We start from the raw sequence: 15,872 nt of genomic DNA, 5'->3' as shown, positions 1-15,872 counted from the left end.
TATTTTTACGATTTTGAACACCAGAAAATTCATCAAAACTTATTTCACTGATGAAAATTGAATTTTTTTTTCACAATATAGCTGAGAAGATTGTCTATAAACTGTAATAATTGTTTGAAATTTGGTAAAAAAAATGAGTGAGCAGTGAAGCTTTAAAGCAGTTCTAAATGACTAAAAAAACTGCCATTTAACATACATTCAAACACTGGTTAAATGAAGTATTTCGATTATGTCTTACAAACTGTTGCTAGAACTTCATAACTATTACATTACGATTCTGCACTTGATGAGAAATCGATTCTAAAACTTCTTGGTCGTTCTTTCTAATCAAATTTTTCTTGGAGTTCATACATTTAGATCCATTGTTTTTTTTTTTGCTTCTCGTAAAGTTGGTTCTTTCTATAACTCCAAACACTTTCTCATGCCCGAGGCTATTCTCTATCTCTACAAATCTACTATCTGACAATGTATGGAGTATTGTTGCCATGTTTGGACTGGTGAATCTCTGCCCCATCTAAGTATTCTTGATAAGGGGCAGAAACTTATTTGTAATTTGATTAGTTTCCTACCCTTTCTTCTCTGCACTCTCTTTCACAGATGTGATTTTCCTAGTCAGTCTTTTCTATAAATACTCTTAAAGCAGAATTTTTCTGATCTATTTATTGCTTCTTTTGTTCCAGCTTGTTGGTCTACTGGTCTTCATTAGTTTGCTGTTTTGATATCTCATTGTAATACAGCTTCCTATTCTAGTAGCTTCTTTCCTAGAACTGCAGGCTTTGTGGAATTTTCTTCCTGCTTACTGTTTTCCTCCTACCTATATAGTATTGGTCTTTTCAAGACTAAAGTCAATAGGCATCTTTTGTCTTTGCAATAATCACTTTTCATTCTTATTTTTTTTTAATCAAGTGTTTTTATGCTTTGTCTGAAGTGATTTCCATAAAAAAAACGAAAATATTGACCATAATCCTGGTACATTCCTGAAGACTACAGTGGAAGCAATGCCACAACTTTGGCGAATTGGTAACTCCACATAAATGTTGTGCTCTTGTTACTCGAAGAAAGTTGTAGTAGAAACATAAACTACCCTTTAATATTTGGCACCCATTGACAACACCAACCTTGTGATTTATTTCTTAGAAAAGTCTCTTTGAGGATTTCCAAAGAAATAATTCCAAAGTCTGATCAAACAGTCAAAATAAAATATTGTTTATTTCCTTTCTGCTCACAATGCAACATTCAAACCCTTTTTCACATAATTAATTAAAACTATGAAAAATGTATGCTTCCATTAGTCACAGTCGACCATGGGTGATACAACCTTGAGATGCTAACTTGGGTGGCATAGTATGGAAGACGGGCTGTTGCCCATGTAGCATGTTCCCCCTATTTTCTCATTGCTGACTAATCCAAAAGAACAGAAAATCTGTCCTAATTTGGCACCAATGCTGTCACAGGAGCTGGTAGAATGAAAGTGCAAGCAACTGCCTTAGGGTCTCCACTCAGGATTTTTCCTCAAGGTTTACTTCTTACTTTCCTATGGTTGACTATTCCACAAGACAAAGAAGGTTTGTAAATCGGGGTTTACCTTCCTCTAGATGGACTGTCTTCCACGGCTGATGAGCTCTACCTACTTAAAGACATTTAAATGTAAAAAGACATTTCATAAAACCAAATCATATTTTCAATTGATTCAAAGGTTGCCATATTCATCATGATAACGTGCCTATTATATGATGCCTTCTGTTCCGATATGCATTTTACATATATTCAAGCAGGACAATCCTGTATTATTTTGAATATTCACACTACTGGTCTCATCTTGAATGTTGTTTTCACAATGTTTCGGCTCATCTAACCTCCAACATTTTTAAAGGTGTATCTTGTCGAACTCTGGAATCTTTCTGTCAAACTTTGGAATCTGCATGGAATTTTGAATGGAACCCTTTATTGTGTCCATCAACTATAATCAGGTAGGAGTCTTATGCAATTTACAGTTTTTGATATTGCCCGCACTGAAGATTTAAACCTTTAACCTCTATAAGAGTTCTTAGAATTAATGATGGGACGATTCTAATATTTTTCCCGATTTCGATACAATTTCTGATTCTTTTTAAATTTCTAAATATAAAGTTATTTTAGGGGGCTGGGATGGAAGTCAGATTGCAGTAAAACCCATCAAATGTGTGCATATATATTTTCACGAATGTAAAAATGTGCTTATGCGTATAACCTATAAATTTTAGTTTTATTGGTAGCTTTAAATATTTATCATTTCATCATTAATACAAGCCGTGGAAAATCAAGTTTAAATGAAAATCTATATATCTAAAAGTGAGAATGTGTGTCAGAGTACCCAGTACCCTTCTCAACCTATACACTCAAATAATTTTTGATCTGCAGACTTGAAATTTGGTATATAAGGTATTCAATGACGAGGAAAATGTTTTAGTTGGTTTTTATCTGAAAAAAAAAGGGCTGCTAAGGAGTCAGGATTAAAAATTTGTTACGGGGGGGGGAGTCATCGGCAACTATTTCAAGACGGCACATGTGCGGTTGTGAAACATGACAGCTTCCTTATGTTAATAAGTAGGTTTGAAAACACTCTTTAAAGATCGTGGCAATCTAGTCTGATGGTTATCATACTTGACTCACTGTGTTTAGGTTTTATTTTCGATCTCAGCTCGAGTATTTTTTTTTTTTACACATACAAGAAGTGAACTGTTTAGAAAAAGCAATACTCACATGCACATCTTAGTTTCTTTCCATCTTTTACTTCATCATTTTTAAAGGAATTTAATGTTACGTTTAATACCTATGATATTTGTTTGTAATGATTAGGAAATTTGTATTAATTGCAATACAATATTTATGCATATGTTATTACCAGGCAATGCCGGGCAGCATGCTAGTAAAGAATAAGACAAAGAATCGTTTTTAGCATCGGAAAATAGATCTACATTTTTCTGATTCCGATATACCCAAAAGTCCCGATTTTTAAATTTTTTTTTCTTTTTTTTTTTTTAATTTATTCCTGATTCTGATTAATTGTCCCAACAGAACTGACGGAAGAATGAAAGCATACTACCTGCAAATTAAATAAAGAGTTCCATTCGATATTATGGTGCATATTCCCGAGTTTGACCGAAAAATTACGGAGTTCGACAAAAAATATACCTGAAGAAGGTTACATCAAGGTTACATTGACTGAAATGTTATGAAAATAACATTCAAGATGAGAATAGTAGTTCGAATATTTGAAATAATTCAGAGCAGTCCTACTTACAAAACTGGGAACACCCATAGTTTGCCTGTTTGATTTTCATTACCGGCTTGATCACACAAATGTTTTCAAGATTAGCTCAACCACATCTACTAAATGATCCATGTTGGTGTAAATACTTTTAATGGGAATTTGTCATCAAAGAAGCAAGCGCCCACATGTTTGTGCATTGTGTGGTTGTACATAAAAATTACAACAATAACAAACTTATCTTCAGGTGGGATCTGAAAGAGAAATGCCATGAAGATTGACTGAGCTTTAATACCAAACCAGAGTCATATGTTTACAGGTTATGTGATGGAGAGAAAAAGGGATAAAAACGGTGTGAGAAGAGGGATAGAAGGAAGGAAATGAAGTCAACAGGCAATTTATTTAACTACTACCAGAAAGCAACTGTTGCAAGAACGAATTTATTTATTTTTTTTTTTTTTGGAAAGGAAAAATCGGCAACTGAAGTTATTTCAACAATTTGTCTATCAAAAAGCAACTCAAATTAGACAATTTGTGCCAGCACGGGGCGGGGGGGGGGCTATAAGATGCAAGACCTGTCAACATATGAACAGTTCTCTCAGGTGCATAAACCGCTTTCCTACAAACTTTTGATACCGCCACCAACCAGTTGCAATTCAGTTGATCTCATGACGTCAATGAAAGTCATAATCGAACAAACAACTTTGATAAATCATCGCTCAATTGAACAATTCCCATGACTTGTATGTATACATACTGATCAAATGCCACTGCATTTCTTATGAAGTCCTTTGCATTATTATTGTATTCTTCAAGATCTTTCAAGCTGCACTTGTTGGGCAGAAGAGAACAGACAAGAGTGTCGCATCCTATAGTTCTCCTCTCCACATTTGCAGATGGTTGGATCAGTTTTGGAACCCCATCTGGTCATAGCAACTTTTGAACACCCCATTCCTGTTCTCGGGCAGGTGAGCATTTTTCATTGGAGTCAGAGTGCTTCTGAATAGGGAGGGAGGGCTTCAGAAAGGGGTATTCTCTAGCCGTCTGGTCCATAAATGTAATCTGGTCTCTTCCTGAGATGTTGTCACAATGGTTTCTCAGCTCAAAAGGCAATTCATGCATGACTAAAAAAAACAAAGTAGTCATAATCTTATTTTTCATTCAATTGGTTCTAGTTTTATTTTACTCTTCTTTATTTCCTTTTTTTTTTTTTTTTAATGCTGAGTCAAAGCTATGCGCTGCGTGCAGAAATCATTTTAACAATATAAAAAAAAACACTTCATAACTATTTTGTAACTTGCATTGTCTGGGTATAGACGTGTTACCAGCTGGAGGTTTTAGAAAAAAAAATCAAAATATATTAACAACTGCATCATATTTCAGGATACACAACATTCGTATTTAGCCTTGTTACCACCTCCCAGAATTTGGACCAGAGGTTTGGCGAGGCATAAACATTGTCAGTTTAAGCTAAATTAAGCAGAGCAAACCCTGTTCCCTGGAGATACAGTAGAAACCATCAACTACCGCTTTCCATTCTGGATTCTTAAATAACATTTAGGATTATACCAAAGCCATTGGATACAAAATGTTGGTAAACTTTACCTTCCCGTGCTAAAATGGAGATGGATTCTACCAACCGTTAAACTAATTAAATTGGGGCAGTTACTAATTGGTGACATATTTTTTGTTTTCTTTTCGAGTTTTGAGCGATTATCTAGACTACAAAGATAGGCACCCTCTTGTCTACCATCTTGTTGTTTTTAATTTAAGCGGCCAGCACTACTTGTATTTCAAACTTAATAAATGCTTTAAAATAAGTTAAAACACTAAAAAATTATCCAGGTAAGTAGAAGAGTAACTTATCTTGCTTTTGGTAACATTTATTTGTTGATTTTTTTTTTTTTTTTTTTTTCAGCTTGTCTGTAGTAAAAAATACCCCAAAACTAGTTATTTAATAATCTTCCAAAAAAAAAAAAAAAAAAAAAATTTGTTGTTTATTGAAATTTTAGTGTATTTATTCTTTTGTAATCATTACTATTCACTAACACAAAGTATTTTAAAGGAAATACAGTTGGGAAATTAGTCAAAAGCGATTTATTTTGATTTACCTATTTATTTGACATATTTGTGTTAAATAATAATAATAAACTTAATAGAAGCTTATGATATAGTTTGCATATACCGATTCTGAGAAGTTATTTTTAGTCAGTCAGTAAGATAAAATGGTGACTTTGCTTAGAATATGCAACCTTTAAATGCTTATAACTTTTAAATATTTTTCTTTTAACAAAAAAGATTACAAATGACTAGGTAAAAAAACATTTTTGGTGCTTATTAAGATATAGTCGAGAAATCGATTTTTAAAAAAAATATGTAGTTTTAAACAAAAACAATGTTATGTACATAATTGTCTTGTCGAAAATAGTAATATATTAAAAAAAATTACGAAAAGTCATTGAGTAGAACTACTATTGTGTTTTTAGTAAAATAATGTCTGTCGACATAGACAACAAATATTGCAGCCATGACACAAGTAATCTAAAATATGTTTCGGAGTTATGCCCCCTACATGGAAACTCTTACTACCTACTTTATAACGTCTAAGGAAAGTGAGCGTTTCTACACTATTGGGACAAAATTTTGAAAATCATAATACTGAATTTCACATGAAAACAATGGTATCTATTAGTGTGGGAGGATTCCTAAATTTTTCCGTTCCCAGGGAAATGTTGATTAACGATTCCAATACTAAGTATAATTACGATTTCCGTGGAATTGTTATTTTGAAATATACCATTATACGATTGACAGTTTTTGTGTAGCGAAAAAATTTGATACCGCAAAAAAGTGGAAATACAATTAAAGGAATTTCGAAAACAATTTGATTTTTTTCATAAGATTTCTTTCATTGAAGATAAAAATAAAACCAAATATTATAACCATAATTAAACATGCACCATGAAATTAAGGACAATCAATTTCAGAAGTTATTTTATATATCAAAAAATATAAAGAAAGTAAGTCATGATTAATTCAACAAAAATACAATGACATCAAATTTCAAGGGGGAATACATGTTTTGCTTATCTTTTGATATTCATTTTTTTGTTTTATTTTCTCTTTATCTTTGATAACTCTTTAAAATTCAACATTTTTTTTTTGTGGCTTCGATCGCTAACTGATTTTTATTCCACTTTCTAGAATATTGTCATTTCTTAATGAAATTTTAAAATAACTAAATCTTTGATTAAATTTTTAGCCTTTTATATTCAATTGTCTCAAATTATACCTATTTATTTATTTATTTATTTGACTTTTTAAAAAATATTTTTAACAATAATAATGTTATTTTTTTAAATCTAAATAAATTGGTTTATTTCTATATTTATTTTTATTATATAATTATATACTTATCGTCCTTTAATGTTTATTCTTATTTAATGTCATAATTTACCTCTTTATTTCTATATAAAAAAGTAAATTTTTGGTAATTGTTTATTTCTATTGTTAAATAAGTCATTTATTGAACTTTCGAAATCGCCTCCGCCTTAATGCTGTTTCTGATAAGCTTTTATTTTTTATTAGGGGTTGGGAAACATTTACCTATGCTCACATCACAACTGTGATATCAGGCATTGGTGATTGTCAACCAAGCCCCTACGGCTCTGAATGACTAGTTAGATTGCAACGTTAGGGTTCAAAGGATTAAGAAGAAAAAGTTAAACTTTTTTCCTTTTTAAACAAATTTTTCACATTTTGTTTTTTTGTGCAAAGAAGTTCCGAAAGAAATGTTTAATTGCTTCATTTGCATAATATTTTAATGAAATGTAAATTTCTAAAAGAAAAAAAATTAAATTCACTTACTGCATTTATTTTACAGATAGCAAAAGAATTTTCTTTTGTAGTTTTTGAAAGACTTTAAGCGAACCATCAGTCAGCATAATATGTAGTTTTAACGTTTTTGTTTTTGGATACTTCAAAAAAGCCGACTGACTGTCAAAGTTTTGCGAACTGATACAACGTAATCAGTTTCACTTTAGTTTTAGAAATATTTCCTGAAACAGCCTTCATTTAGAAAATATATTGTTCTATTAAACCTTTTATTGTTTAAATAATTTGACTTTGCTTGTTTTATTTTTTAAAAATATAAAGATTGACAAGACATTTTTCATTTACTAATGAGATTTTTCATTCATTTACTAATGGAAGTATCAGTAAAATAAAAAAAAAAAACTTGCCAAAAGATAAGCGCCCCCCCCCTTTTTTTTTTAGTCACCAGTTGGAAAAACCACTGATTTTTAATGATTTACTCGCAATGAGAGCGCTGTAAAATCTTTTTTCTCTTAGGGTTAAGTATTCATCAACTTTTTCATAGACTTGACGTAGTTAGGCTGTTTTATACATAAATAAACTTCGTTCACAAATGAAAACAATGTTACCTCGCGGCCCCTAAAGTTTTGCAACCGTGCAAGTTTCGAAACAAACAGACAGCACCTATGTATGTGATGGAATAAGAAAACTCATTAAGATAAATAAAGATTACCTTTAAAGTAGTTAATAAAATTCTTGTATATCATATTAAATATGTTATGAAAAGTTCTGACGTTTTTATCATAAATTTTTGATAATCTCATTTCAAACAAACAGTTCAACTTAAAAAAAGAAGAGAATCGTAATGAAAGAATCGTAACTCTAAGGTATTTTTAACAATATGATTCCGATTTCCCCCAAAATACACAATTCTTACAATTAATGATTCCGATTAAATAGATTTATCGTTTTATAAAAAAAGAGTAAGAAGTTATATAACAAAATACATTCCAGTCATTTCATAATATTCTAAGCTGAATGTCATATTTTATTTGTGCATTATATAAAAATATTTTGAAAATAATTATTTTGAAAAATAGAATGCTATGTACATTTTATTTGTAAATTTTAAATATAATTTATTTTGAAATATTTTTGCAAAGTTTTTAACAGTTTTAATGAAATTCAATAACTGCTTCATTATCTCATGCTTTCTGTTGAGCTTGTTTTGAATTATCGGAAGTTTAGTTAGAAAGCAATTTTGGATTGTCTTCCCATTTTGTTTGTATAACTCTTCTGAAAAAAAAAAATACTTCCTGCGAGTTAAAGTGCACTTGTGTCAAGATAATTTATGTCAATAATAATAATGACTATCTAATTTTCTTGCAGTTAATATTTTAAAACTATAAGATAAAATAATTTCAATTCAATTGGAGACTCCATTTTATGTTTTTATTTAAACTAAAAAAGAAATAGTATTCAATAATTTTACATTTTTTTAAAATTTAAATTTAATTAAAATACATAGTTTTAACATTCAATTCAAAAATATACTTTAATATCTAAAATTATTAATCCCAAGAATTTTGAAATTAAAAAGTTTACAAACCATTTAAGTTTATAGATAATGCTTTTCAAGTTTTTATGATATCTTTTATTAAATTAAGTGAAAGTACGCTATAGCTAACAGAGCCCCCAGGATAAGAATGCGTTTCTCTATAACAACTTTTATTTCAGCATGATCCGTAAACTGCAGAAGTACCAATAAATAAATAAATGAAATAAACTAAAAGTAAATAACTTAAAACTTCCCTCAAAATTCTAATCGGGCAATGCCGAGTAAATACAATATAATAATTCAGTGTATGTTTATCTAAGTTTGTATAGGCAAGAGTTCGTGGGGAGGAGTGTCTCTTGCCTATGTAACTTTGATAAACTGAGATTTTTTTTATAATAATTTCTTTTTTATTTAGAAAAAGGTTCGTTTACTAAATGGAACATTATTGACATAATCGGGTGTGTACCTGTTCAAGAAAGGCTTCAGTGAACACGTTTTAAGGTGTGTGCGTGGGCATGTTCATCAGAGATAAAATATCACTTGAAAGGCTTTTCTTCTAAAAAATCAGACAAATATTTTGTGTTTATTTACTTGCTTCCCCCTCCTTTTTTTTTTTTTTTTTTTTTTTTTTTTTTGTTTAATGTGGGGGAAAAATTCAGCTAACCACAAGAAAACACTCTGGATTAAAACAAAATAATTATGTAAAAAAAAACAGACAAAAGAAATGCCTCCTTCTACAGAGTGGGCCAAAATAAGGGTCCTATCTTTAAATTTTAATAACTTCCACAAAATAAAAGTTAAACTCACCAAACTTTATGTGTGTGTAGACTGACCCTTCCGAGATTTTTTTGAAATGAACAAAACAAATTTTGGCCGAAAAACACTTCTTAAAACTTACATGAATTTATGAATTTTTAAAAATAGGACCCTTATTTTGACGTAGGTTTAAATTAAGGCTAGACCGAAAACATATACTACACCTTGCCTTATTTATTTGTAGAAATATATATAAAAAAAATATTATCTCTACATCAAATTAGACACAAGGCTATCTAAAGTGTGATGAGAAAATGGGTGTTCTTGGTCACAAATAATAAAAAATGTGTATCCTTCTAATAACTAGAATTATCTGTTAATGTAACATTAAACAGCCTTTCTAATGCTTCCGAATAATTTTCCATAACATTTTAACAGACCCAGTATGTTGTATGCAGAGACGGTCGCAAAGGAACAAAGACAAAGAAACTCGATGGGGATTTTTTATAATTTTAACAAAAAGCATATATTAACAGTACTTTCCAAATCATACCTGGACTTTGGTTTTAAATTTTTGTTTATATCCAGAGTGCCCCCCCCCTTTTTTTTTTTGACACATTGAGAACTGACCCATGTGTCCAACTCTACCCTTGTGGCGAGGCTGTTAAATGGGGGGCAATGTATCACTTAATTTTAAAAAACCCTCTTGTCTCTTTCTCTCTCCTTTTAGAATACCAAAACAGCAATAATGAACAATACTACTGGACTTGAGCATAGGGTGGGGAGCTTCCACCCAAATTTAGTGTTAGTGGTATTAAGGAAGGGAAGATTTTTAGATTTTGGTAATCTAAAAAGAAGAAAAAAAATATGCTTTCTTTTAAATTTTCTTATTTTCTCCTAGCTGGGAATGGGCCATCCTACTAAATACCAAACACTCTCCTGCTACCTCATACATTCCAACTAAGATCTTTAAGATTCTAACCGTCCCTTTAAGTGCAGTTGTTTGAATCTCTCTTGAACTTGGTTCATTGGGTATATTTTCCATGTTTGATTGGAAACGAAAATGATTCTATAAAATTGTTGAAAGTCTTTAAAACATTTGAACAAGAATAAAATTAACCCTCCCCCAATCATGTTTAAAAAAAAAAAAATAACTTAAAAAAAACTCCTGCGTTATTCTAACTCAAATTTTTAGCATATATTCTGGCAATTATCACAATCGACACACCTGTTATCATAAAGCGTGACGCTGGGGAAAAAAAAAAAACTTGAGCATGAGAGAACAACCATGACCTTCATAATAGTAGGCCCAATCACTAAAGAATGACGTCATGCAAGATCTGTCAAACAATCACTGTTGATAACGGGGGGGGGGGGTTCAGCCGGGTAGAGGACGTGGGGAGATAGCCTATCTCTACCCGGCTGGAAAAAACGTGTCGGCGGCCAGCTAAGAACGTGGCTCGGGACTATCAAAACCGACGCTGAACTTATTTCGGGCCCGCTCATCTATGGCCTGTCTCGTTGGAGACGTGACTGGCTGTTGCTCACTCGGGATCTTGCCTCCGATCGCCGGGCTTGGGCCGCAGCGATACGAGATGTGCATCTTCATGAAGCCGACTCAACTCCTCCAGGGTGAATGTCGTTTCAAGTACAAGTACTGTTGATAACGAATGAGGCAAAAAAAAAAAAGTGGTAGTAAGAAGGCAGGCTTGAACCCCTACCACGAAGGAGGAAAAGAACGGGGAAAAACGTGACATCTTTGCTGTTATGACCACCGCCAAACCGGAAGTGACATAGGTTTAAATTAAGGCTAGCCAATCGAAAAGAGGGGATGACTTTCGAAAATATCTGTGAAAAAAGCGACCCCTCCCTGGAGAAAAGTGCCCAGATGAGGGTAAAGAAATTAATGTTTTTAGCCGATTTTTCGGTATTTGTCGTCTGAAGGGTCGAGCTTCAAAACGATACTGATCTAGTGAAAATTCGTCGCGTCTGTCGAAAGTTTTAGGCAGACATGCAAACATACATTTATATATTGGTAGCTCAAATTTTTGACCCAAAGCAATTAAAAAGCTTGCCCTATCTCTGAATACCCTTTATGTAAAATTTCAAATGTTTAGACCAGAAATCATCTGAGTAATTTCGTAGAGACCGCTAAGGTCAATTTTTTAAAAAACTTTGACCCCTATTATGACCCCTTAACATTTATTGTTTTGGGCTCAAATCAAGTTATTAATGTCCAAGGAACCTATATCTAAAATTTCAATTGTTTATACCCAAAATTGTTGGAGAAGTTTGGTAGAGTTCTCAAAAGTCAAATCATTGAACTTTAACCCCTTAACAGCCAAATTTCTGTCTGAAAACAGATTATAAAGATTTTCCCAAATCTCAGTACCCTGTATATCAAATTTCGAGTCTGTAAACTGAAAATTGACAGTTATTGCGTAGGGAAATGTACACAGACAGACACACAGACACTTTCATTTATATATATAATATATATATATATATATATATATATATATATATATATATATATATATGATAAAAATTACATTTTTGCACCAACCTAATACAGACAAGAAATTGCTTTAGCGTATATAAACTGATTAGCATGACTGTGGAAATTCCACAATAGTTTCCTACATCAGTCTATATAATTTATTGTAATACTAGCGGGGGTACCCGGCGTTGCCCGAGTGTTTGTTTCCGGGACGAGTGGGAGTTTTAAAAAATGTTATGGTAGGTAAGTAGGAAGGATCAAACCCGGAGTCATGAGTAAAAGTAGGAAAATAAAGTGTGAAAAAAAACAAAAAAAAACATCTGCAACGTTAACAGTTCGGCCACCAAGAAAAGTCCATTCCAGTTGTTTAGGAAAAAAAAAAAAAAACGACTACGGTAGGTCGGCGCGAACGTGAAAATATAATGTGAATTGTCCAGCACGCTAACCACTACGCCACAGAGCACTGCAGCTTAGTTTAGTGATTTTAAATAACTTCACATGAAAGAACTACGAAGCCAAACCGGTGTTCTCTTCTCAACTGTTCCTTGTGAACGATCCCCAAACGGTGTTAAGTGGTGGCAAGGGGAGGAGGAATTTATTAGAGAAAATATTTTACCACTTCCATTGATCTTAACCGATTTTGGCCGTGACTTCTCAGCAGAAAAAGTATAGAAATCTAAGATTATCGAGGAATTTGAGAAATAATAAGCCTATAACACACCTCAGATATTGTTCTGCCGTTTGTGCATATTATATTTGCATGAAATATCTTGATTTTTAATCCTATTAATGTCAAAATCAGACGGGGGAAAAAATGAGTTCATTTTATTTATATAGAAGATTTCTTTTGAAATAATAACAAGGTCGTTTTTAATGTGGGGGTAAAACCAGCTCCTTAGAAAAGAGGCACTCTGGCAGTAGGCAAATATAAAAATTACCTTAGTATAGAAGGGTTACCCCTACATTGACTAAGAACAAATTAAAGTGTAGCATCAGAAGAGATACGACACTCGGAAATATTTATAATACAAAGATAAATTAGGCACCAGGCCATTCAAAAGTGTTGAGGAAGGGGTCTATGGTCATCCTTTTCACTCTCTTATATATGTCTATCTTTTTCCTAGCTATAATCTTCAATCCCCATAAGACTAAATTCACTTAAAGAGTCATTCTACTTAAGATTGCCAAATCGAGTTTTTTTTTATTTTTTTTTTTTTAAATTAAATAAATCGTTTTTATTAAAATAGTTTCATTGGTGTGGAGAGGTGAAAAAACAAACAGATGTTAATAAGACCCTCCAACCCTGCCTAAATGGTAGACTGCCCACTGTTTTCCGGCTTGGCAGGAACCGAAAACAAGCAGGTCCGTTTGATCTCTACATGGGGCTGAAATCTAGATGGGAAAAGAAAAAAAGTAGGGTGGGGGAGTTAGGGGAGTATGTGATGTCCTTCCAAGATGAGTGCAATTTAGGGGAAGTCAGGAGGGGGGAAAAAAAAACGGGGAGCGGGCATTTTGGAGGAGAAGGGCATTCACTCGCCTAGCTGAGAAACTAAGAAGACTTAAAGGGTCTGGGGGCTGACAGGACCAGGAACTACCTGTGCCTCAGTCTTGACAGTCTGTGGATGCCCACTGTAGGGGTGTCTACGCATGAAATTTTTGTGGCAAGAGGTGCACAATCTCCAACCACACCTCTCCTGAATCGACATTGTTAAATGCCAGTGACAAATGGAGTGTATATCTTGAATTGGAAGCCATGTTTCATTTCAAAAGAGTTTCTGATGAGTCGCTGTTCTGTACAGGTTCTGGATTTTATAATTTTGCAAGCAAAGAGCAAAAGATTGTTCTCGTTTTGACACAAGAAAATTATGTGTTGGAATGCTAAAAGATTAAATTTTTATGGAGCAATTTCTGATTGGTTGATAACAAAACGTGAATTAATTTGATTCGTCAGTTCCTCTTGGAACCGTTTATAAATAGAATCTCCCAACTTTCAGGGAGAATGCACCCCTATTGTGTATCAAAAATATCACAAAAGTATGTGTGTATATATATATATATATATATATATATATATATATATTCAGTAATGTGATTGATAATTTAACATTCAAATTAGAATTAAATTAAAAATCCGTTCCTTCTTGTAAAACGGATTTTTAATTTAATTCTAATTTGAATTTTAAATTATCAATCACATTACTGAATATTAAATTAGCTCTACGATATTTACCTATCGAGCTTATTATATATCTAAATTACAACAAGCACTTTTTCTTTCCCTGTATTTTAATTAAATTAGTAATTTTACTATTACATTAAAATACACTCTGCTCTTTAGACTATTGTTCTAATCTCCTTTATATATATATATATATATATATATATATATATATATATATATAATAACTCTGGGTTCGTTCATAATTAATAGTCTAAATAACCACTGGAAGGACTGCTTCTGCATTTTAGTATATGTTTACTGTACCCATGCATGTTTTTATATATCTCTTTTTAATTATAGCATTATACTTAATTTTTCTATAATAAATAGGTGGTTTTCTTTGTATGGATGGGCCATTTTTTTTTATTTGGGGACTATAATTTCACACCGCGTGCCATCACGTGACATCACTAAACGGAACTTTTATATACTAAACTGACATTTTTCATTTAAAAATGGAATTATTTCTCTTTCGTTAATATTTTTTTTTTTTTCATATTTCGTATTTTATATATAAAGTACAATTGTTGAATGTTATTTTGATTATATTTGTTTGGGAGAAGCACAATTAAAAAAAAAAAAGATTAAAACAGAGCAAAATTTAAATTTCCATTCCATTTTTACAACAACCGTAAACAAGCGCATACTTCGCAAGTTTTATCGTAAGTTAACGAGCAACCCATAAAAATCTGGTAACTGAGTGTCAAATCTGCTTAAGATATTGTAAAAAAAAAAAAATAGAACCTCTCCCTAACATACTGACAAAAATTTGGTCCCGTCCTTCCCTTGAGTGTTCTAATAAGAGGGATTGATTTACTAGGATTTGTATTAGAAGCTGAGCAAAATTATTTAATTATTGAATTTTTTGCATTTTGGTTAAATTTGTTAGTTTGCAATTGCTAAAAGCCCACACAAAAAATTGAACAAAAGACAAAATTAAAAAGAATGGTATTCATGCAGAATTTTTTTTTTTTGGCAGTCAGAGATGAGTAGATTTGTTTATGGTGCACCTGAGTAAAAATGGCTGCCAAAGAATACAATGCATAATACAACTGTTTATATTTCGATAACTATTTACTTCTGCAAAATTTAAATAGGTGTGAAAGTATGTACGAACATGAAGAGCCTTAGCAGGGTGATCTGACGTTGCCCTGAATTGAATGATGATCAACAAATGTTTCACACTCATATTTTTATTGCAATCAAAATTGGTGATATCACTTATTTTCAATCAGATCGATTGATTGTTTGTTCTGGGGAGGAAGCTTCACATGCCTCTCACAGTGATCACAGTGACTTAGTGCACAATAAACTGTAGTTTACATTGCACTGTAGAGAACCTACTGTTGATTTTATAAAATTTATATGTTGAGCCTTACAACTTGTGTGGTAATAAAACTTCTCAAATGCAGTTGTGATGTTCCTATTTACAATGCCTCCCCACGGGATGGAGTTAGACACCAGGGTGATATTTTTAACGTAGAGAAAAGGAACAAAAATAAAAATTGTCTCAGTCGTGAAGGATTGCTCCTCCACTGAGGGAGAACAAGTTTTCAAAATTGCCTGTTTCTTCTTACATTGGATTATTTCAATTATTTTTGATATTTATTGAAGACATTCTGATACAAAACCTATCTACGAACACTGCCAGCCACATAAAGTACCTTTGCGTGAAATTTAATAAAAATAGGCTCAGCTGTTTTCAAGTCCATAGGGAACGAACTCACAAGCACAAAGTGCCTTTTATATAAGAGTAGAGATTGTGTAGATCATT

At 32.2% G+C, this 15,872-nt stretch overlaps 1 protein-coding gene across 4 annotated transcripts in view; it reads left to right on the top strand.

Annotated features, from left to right (window-relative positions):
* The window catches only part of LOC145293762 (UDP-galactose translocator-like), a 112,103-nt gene that overhangs the window by 14,742 nt on the left and 81,489 nt on the right, over window positions 1-15,872 (top strand). The window contains exon 1 of one of the 4 annotated variants that reach the window (XM_080140317.1): window positions 3,801-5,095. The exons of the other annotated variants lie outside the window; for them this stretch is intronic. The gene's annotated coding sequence lies outside the window, so the exon portion shown is untranslated. Of the gene's footprint in view, window positions 1-3,800; window positions 5,096-15,872 lie in introns of those variants that run through there. 4 annotated transcript variants of the gene reach the window in all.

The sequence above is a fragment of the Euprymna scolopes genome, chromosome 2 (assembly GCF_053919585.1).
Source record: "Euprymna scolopes isolate OS-2025 chromosome 2, ASM5391958v1, whole genome shotgun sequence".
Taxonomy (NCBI): domain Eukaryota; kingdom Metazoa; phylum Mollusca; class Cephalopoda; order Sepiida; family Sepiolidae; genus Euprymna; species Euprymna scolopes.
Note: the sequence above shows the minus strand (reverse complement) of the source record. Positions and strands in the feature narration are given on the sequence as shown.